This window comes from Theropithecus gelada, chromosome 4 (assembly GCF_003255815.1).
Source record: "Theropithecus gelada isolate Dixy chromosome 4, Tgel_1.0, whole genome shotgun sequence".
Lineage (NCBI taxonomy): Eukaryota > Metazoa > Chordata > Mammalia > Primates > Cercopithecidae > Theropithecus > Theropithecus gelada.
Genome location: NC_037671.1, coordinates 113,354,987 through 113,362,180, shown reverse-complemented (window position 1 = coordinate 113,362,180; position 7,194 = coordinate 113,354,987). Strand labels below are relative to the sequence as shown.

Sequence of the window (7,194 nt, the reverse complement as noted above, 5' to 3'; positions counted from 1 at the left end):
CTTCACATAAAAACACAGAAATAGCAACTCTTTTACACTGTTGGTGGGAGTGTAAATTAGTTCAACCATTGTGGAAGACAGTGTGGCGATTCCTCAAGGATCTAGAACCAAAAATAACATTAGACCCAGCAATACCATTACTGGGTATATACCCAAAGGATTATAAATCATTCTACTAAAAAGACACATGCACACATATGTTTATTGCAGCACTGTTCACAATAGCAAAGACTTGAAGTCAACCCAAATGCCCATGAATGATAGACTAAATTAAGAAAATGTGGCACATATACACCATGGAATACTATGCAGCCATAAAAAAGAATGAGTTCATGACCTTTGCAGGGACATGGATGACACTAGAAACCATCATTCTCAGCAAACTAACACAGGTACAGAAAACCAAATACCGCAGGTCCTCACTCATAAGTGGGAGTTGAACAATGAGAACACATGGACACAAGGGTGGGGGTGGCATCACACACCGGGGCCTGTCAGGGAGTGGAGGGCAAGGGAAGGGATAGCATCGGGAGAAACACCTAATGTAGATGATGGGTTGATGGGTGCAGCAAACCACCATGGCACATGTATACCTATGTAACAAACCTGCACGTTCTGCACATGTATCCCAGGACTTAAAGTATAATAATAATAATAAAACAGAACCTTGAAGGTCTCTTCTACGGCTTTGAGAGTTTTGATAACTGGAATGAAAGGATGGGGTTACCTCCATTTTCTTCCTGGCACAACAGAGCAACTGTCCCTCTTGCCATGCTCTTACGAATGCTTCAGGCAAGTATGATTCTCAGAAATCTTCAGGTGAAAAGCAAACACCAGCCTCTCCTTCATCTATACCTGCAAACTCCAGAGAGCAGATGGTAAGCTCTTTCTCCTCCCTTCCCTTGGGCAAGCATTTCATTCTCTTCTGAGGGTGACACTCTTGTGCCTGCAGGTACTACTGCCAGCATGACTGTCCCTGGGACTCTCGCACATGCAAGCCCCGTAAATAATCATGAAAAGTCCTAAAAAACACCCATCATGCTGATTTTTTTTTTACTTCATAGACACCATTCTTAGAAATAAATAGATACCTTGCCTATCATCATATACTTTTACTATTAATTTATGTTTAAAAATAATTAAGTTATGATGAAAAGGCGAAAAAAATCTACTTGGGATTCAGAAAAAAAAAATCATTATAACAAAGAATTGTTAGTCTTAAATGTCAGAGTGAATTCCTGCATGAAACTCTATAATCTTCTCACTAAAAGTCATTAACATTCATTATACGTGGAAATAAGGAGAATAGTTAAAACAGCTGTGTACATTAATAGATAATTTTAACAAGTAAAGAACATTCTGGGTAAAGAACATTCTGCACTGTGGCATTGTAGTTAAAAATATGGAACCCTGAGTGAGAAGAACCTGGGTTCAGGTTATAAACTGTGGCTTTGAGCGCATTATGCAACCTCCTGAGCTTCGGTTTCCTTATCAATAAAATGGGCCTAGTGATTCCTAGCTCACAGAATTATTGTAGGAATTGAAATAGACAAGGCATGTAGACACGCAAAAAACTCTTAATAAGTAGTGAACATCACCTTGTACTCCATAAATATATATAAATTGTTCGTTAAAAATTAAAATAAGTAGTAATTATCTTTATTATTTTGACAAAATATAATCCTATATTATCCTATGTATTTGATTTGTGGAAAGGCACAATTATCCTCTATACTTGATTTGTGGAAAGGCAGACTAAAACCGAGAGAGAAAAATTCTTCTAATAATTCTTTTAAACAAATTAATTTCATTTTGGAAAAGAATGCCAGTTATCCTTCTGCTTCAAACATAAGTATTCAGTTATCTTAAGACTTTATCCAAGGATATATCAGAATAAATGTACAGAACATCAATATTTCACTGAAATGGTGTGTTTCACTAAGTCATTTGCATTGTATAATGTAAGATATCATCTTTTAGGTGGGAAATGAGAAATACATTCCATAGATGATGAGTTTGAAAACATTTTGACCCGAAAGGAATTAATATGGAAGACGAGTTTTAGAAATGCTGAGGCTCATAGTTTGAAGCCCATATTCTACCCTAACTAGTGTGTGCATGTATGTGATCACATTGCATCACATAACATAATGCAGATGTCAAACTGTGCCATTTCCAACGTCCCTTCGGTTCTAGCTTTCCACAATCAAGTGAGTGGAATCCTGCTGAATGCAGTTGTTCTATTTTTAAGTTTTGTTTTTGTCTGTACTTTTCCTAAAGCAAAGATCACTTCGTCTAAACTTCAAGGATTATAAGATGCTTTTTTCCCAGTCAGAAAATCCTTACCCAAAACTTTAGAATTTTGTGTCCCTGTCAGTATTACCTAATTAGTATTTCCTATCTATTCCAATCTAAAAAAAATACATTATAACAAAAAGAATATTCTAAACTTTGTATCACTTATTTTTATTTCATAATAAGGCAAAGCTGTTACCATATTTGAAACCCTACCTGTCCCTGAAAATCCTGGTCTTTAATGAAGAGTAAAAATAAATAATAACTTCTTTTGGGGTTATGTTGTGATACTCCTTTTTACTAATTGGTATACTGATTAAAGGCATTAATACAATAATTGAGCTGTGTTTTGAATTCAGAATGATCCAACTTATTCAATGTGAGAAAGAATTTAGAAAAAAAGAAGGTAAATTCACTTTCACACTAAGGAACTCATATTAATATTAACCCTATTAATAATGATAAACATAATGGTTAATACTTGTAGCGTTGGGCATTTTGTACACACTGAATTCGCTCTATCCCTAGAGCAGTCCTAAGAGGTAGGTATCAATCATGTTTCCTCATTATTGTAGTGACAAAACTGATAATCAGGAATTTTAGCCGCTTACTCAGGTTTGCCTAGATTGTGAGTAACACAGACAGTATATTGGAAACAACAACCTTAGTGGAAAATATTTTACCTGTGATTCTGAGCTGCAAATATTTTTAAAATTGTATAATGTACTCTAAAAATTGATGATGATAATTTCCTACAGTAATTGTATTGTAAAATAGAATGCTCTTAAATGATGTAAAGCTAAAAATGTAAAACATAATATGCATTTTAAAATGTTAAAAGGAGAGTAAATATATTTACAATAAATAACATTTAGAATCTATATGATTTGTATGTTTAATGAGTACTAAATCTTTCTCTTTACAGAGTTACAGGAAATTCTGGTTTTGAGATTCTGTAATTTGTACAAACTCATTTGATTAAGGAGATAAAATGGTGTTTAGAAATAGTCGAAATTGTTCTCTATTTCTACTAAGGAACCACCCTCTTCCTCTAGGCTATAAACTGGATCTTTTCCCTAACCCCCTGGTTTTTTTGAAAAAGCAGGAAAGTAACGATCTGGGCCACTTTTAAAGCACATTAGTATAATATTTGGATTAAATGTGTATTAAACATTCTGACATTAAGCATCATCATTCTCATAGTCCCTAGGCCTGGGAACATAGTCTGACATGGGAGCAGCGTGAGGGCAGCAGGTAGCTGCATGATGTTCCCAAGAGAAAAGAGGTGCAGGAAGCTGAGACTGACACAAGAGAGCTGGGAAAGTGTAGCAAGGGGGAGGGAGAGAGAAGAGGTCTGGGTTGAAATCACGGAATGAGCCGGGTAGAAGAAAATGAACCTGCTAAGGAGGTCCAGGAGGAGGAGTCAGAAGTAGAGGAAATGAGAGGAAAATGCAGACACCACTGGAGGGCAGTTTGGTTGACCTGCCAAATGATTCCAAAGACTCGGAAGTGGAAAAATCTTCTTTTCCCATCTGCAGCCTCTCCAGAGACAGATGATGATGATCAAGGAGCTGAGACAGAAGTACATGCTCCTCTCTCCTCAAAGAGAAAGATCGAAGAAATTCACCATGCTGAGTACTCAGACATTAATTTTCAAGGAAAGGGTTCCAGCTCAGGATGGGGTTTAGGGTGTGGCCTAGGAGGGACTCTCCTGGGGCACAACTGTTTAAGGGGTGCTAGAAATTCCAGTAATCAAGATAAATAATATTTTAGTGCAATATTTTTAAAAACTAAAATTAATACAAAAAATCTGGGATGCACAAAATATCAGAAATTTTAATAAATTCAGGCTGTTTTACCATGTGGCATTATTGTACAATAGCAATTGTCTCAGCCCATGGCCAGGGCATCTGAATGTTGACAATGGTGTGAAAACGGATTGGGCAACACAGATTCATATGTAGTCATATTTTAAAAAAATATAGAGCTGTTATTGACTTCTCCACTTGGCTCACACTATGAGAAGATACTGTGATAAATATATATGGGGTTCTTATTTTTCTTTATACTTTAGGCTCTAATATGGGACTGCTTCTGAAAGCATGTATTTGATGAGGCAAAGTTAAAAAGGGGAGGCAAAGTTAAAAAGGGAAGCCAAACAGGCTAAATACTTGAAGATGTTAATTTAAAAAATAAGAAACTGGGTACAGGGACCATTCCCTAAATTGCATTAGAGAATTGTATTGATGGAGTGAACATACGGGTAAGGGGGAATTTAGAACTAGATGAAACCAATTTGACTTGATCTCTCCATTTTACAAGATAATTATGTTTGCAGTAAATACTAACAAAGTAGCTGGATATTTCAGAGAAACCAAGTGGTCTTCAAAGAGGCCATGCAGGAGAAGTTATTGAGTAAAAGTCATTCCCTAGAAAATAACACATTAATTAACATATCCAAGCATAGACACATGACTGTTTGACACAGGTGGGCTCAAAAAGAGGCCACAAATGAATTAAATGACAAATTCTACACAGCTCATGCAGTGATGCTTTTGCTTAGGCAGTAATACAGATTAGAATTTTAAAACGAAGTAAACGAACGTTTAGGGAGGACCAGCCTTGCTAAGATTATCAATAATAAATTCATGCTTCATTCAGACTCAGTATCACTGAGGTTAGACAGTTCTCTGTTATAAAAGAAAATGTATCCATTAACTTGTTATCTTCAAGAACTGGGATTTTTCATTTTCAATGGTTTTGAGTCAAAAGTTTTCATGGATTCCTTCTAAACATTTACTGCTTATTTACAATTATGTGTATCATTTACTTAACCTATGTTGAAGCATATTCTGCTTACATGTTATTAGATGTCTTGTTATAAACAAATGGATAGTATTTTAAGATGAAAAATTTTGTATATTAATGTTCACTGCCTAAAACTAAAAGGTGAAAGTTAAAATTACTTCATTAAAACATTTATTTGTATGTTTGTATAATTTCATTTGGTTTAAAACGGCCTTCATAAACAGAGAAGGGATCTTGCACTGACATTTTAAATGTTGGGATCTTTGCTTGTGACCTTGGTTTCTGAATGAGAAAAGGAAAGCCAAGTGGTATGTAAATAAAATTTAGATAAAATAATCAAGAATTTAAAACTAAACTATTTGAGTCATTATTCTCAATTTTTTTTTGTGTTAAACCCCAACATAAATGGACATTCACTGTACAAAACAAAAATGTAATATTTTGTGGAATTTAAAATACATATGTAATTAAAATTCGTGACTATAATAAACAAACCAAGATTGCAGGTGTGGCCTTCAGAGTAAGCACTAATAGAATGTGTGACTAACACATTAATAAGAAATTAGTGGACGAATAGAACTTTTGATTAATTAAAGAAAAACGAATGCAGAGAAAGAGAACCATAAATTCAGGGGGTCAAATGGAAATAACTGATAAGACATAAACACAACTATATCAGATCTTACAATAAATATAAGTTAAACTAAATAAACCAAATAAGAAATAAAATACATTGAATAGAAAAGAAAGCCCAGCAATATGCAGCATAGAAAAAACACATTTTAAATACAAGAACGTATAAAATTAAAAGTAAGAGAACAGAAAATATTTACTAAAAAAACATGAACAAAAAAAGATCATCTAGCTATGCTAAGATCAGAAAAGTATGCTTTAAGGAAACGGGCGTTATAAAAGTTAAAGAAGGGCATTTCAGAATGATAATGGGTCATTGAAACAATACAGTGACATACTCCTGGGTCTGCATGTACTCATAGACAAGGTTTCAAAATATATGGCAGAAATGGAAGGGAATAAAAGTGAAATAGAGTTCCAAAAGCTGATAGAATAATGGGACAAAAAATTTTAGTAAGGTTTGAAAAGATTTGAATATCATCATTAATTTGACCTAGTTAGCATATATAGAATAGCGCACTGAACAACAAGGAAATGAATGATTTTTTAAGTGCAATGGATACCAATATTAACCATATGCTGGCCACAAATTAAGTCTTATCAAAGAATTTACTAATTCAGAATATATTCTCTGATTACAGCAGAATTAAGACAAAATAATAAGAAGAAAGCTACAAAAATCCCCGCCTACTTAGAAATTAAGCAATAAATGTCTATTTAATACACAGACCAAAAAAGAAATCAAAACAGACATTAGAAAATATATTTAACTAAATGATAATAAAGATATAGCATATAAAAATCCCATGAGATACAGCAAAAGAGGTGCTTAAATAAAATTCTGTGATCTTATGTTGATCCAAGGGTACCAACTTTCTGTTATAAAAATAAGATCTGGGGATCTATGTACAGCATGGTGACAATAGTCAATAATATTGTATTGTATACTTGGAATTAGCTAAGAGAGTTTATCTTCAGAGTTCTCATCAAAAAAACAAAAATTAAAAAGGGGAACTATGTGAGTTGAGGGATGGTAATCACTTTACAATACATACCTATATTGAATCTTCATGTTGTACACTTTAAATATATACTTTATTTATTTATTTATTTTTTGTGACAGAACTCCTGGTCAGGAGTTTGAGACCAACCTGGACAACATAGCTAAATATATACTTTAAATATGTGAATTTTATTTTTCAGTTATTCCTTAACAAGCTGAAATTTTTTATAATTTTAAATGTACATATTAAAAGCAAAAAGAGAAAGATTCATCAGTATTTGCTGCTTCACATTGTACAATTACGTTATGGAGGTGCCTTCTTTCCTTAAACCTCATGTACCCACCTCTGCTAGCTTCCAACTTTTTTCTATGGCTTCCTCACCTCTCTCAGCTTCCATAGAAGTTCTTGCTCTGGATTAGGCTTCAGCTTAAGGGAATGTTGTGGTGGGTTTGAC

General features: G+C 34.0%; 1 pseudogene; it reads left to right on the top strand.

Annotated features, from left to right (window-relative positions):
- The first annotated feature begins 3,667 nt into the window (after positions 1 to 3,667).
- The window catches only part of LOC112622638, a 75,573-nt pseudogene continuing 72,046 nt past the window's right edge, over positions 3,668 to 7,194 (top strand).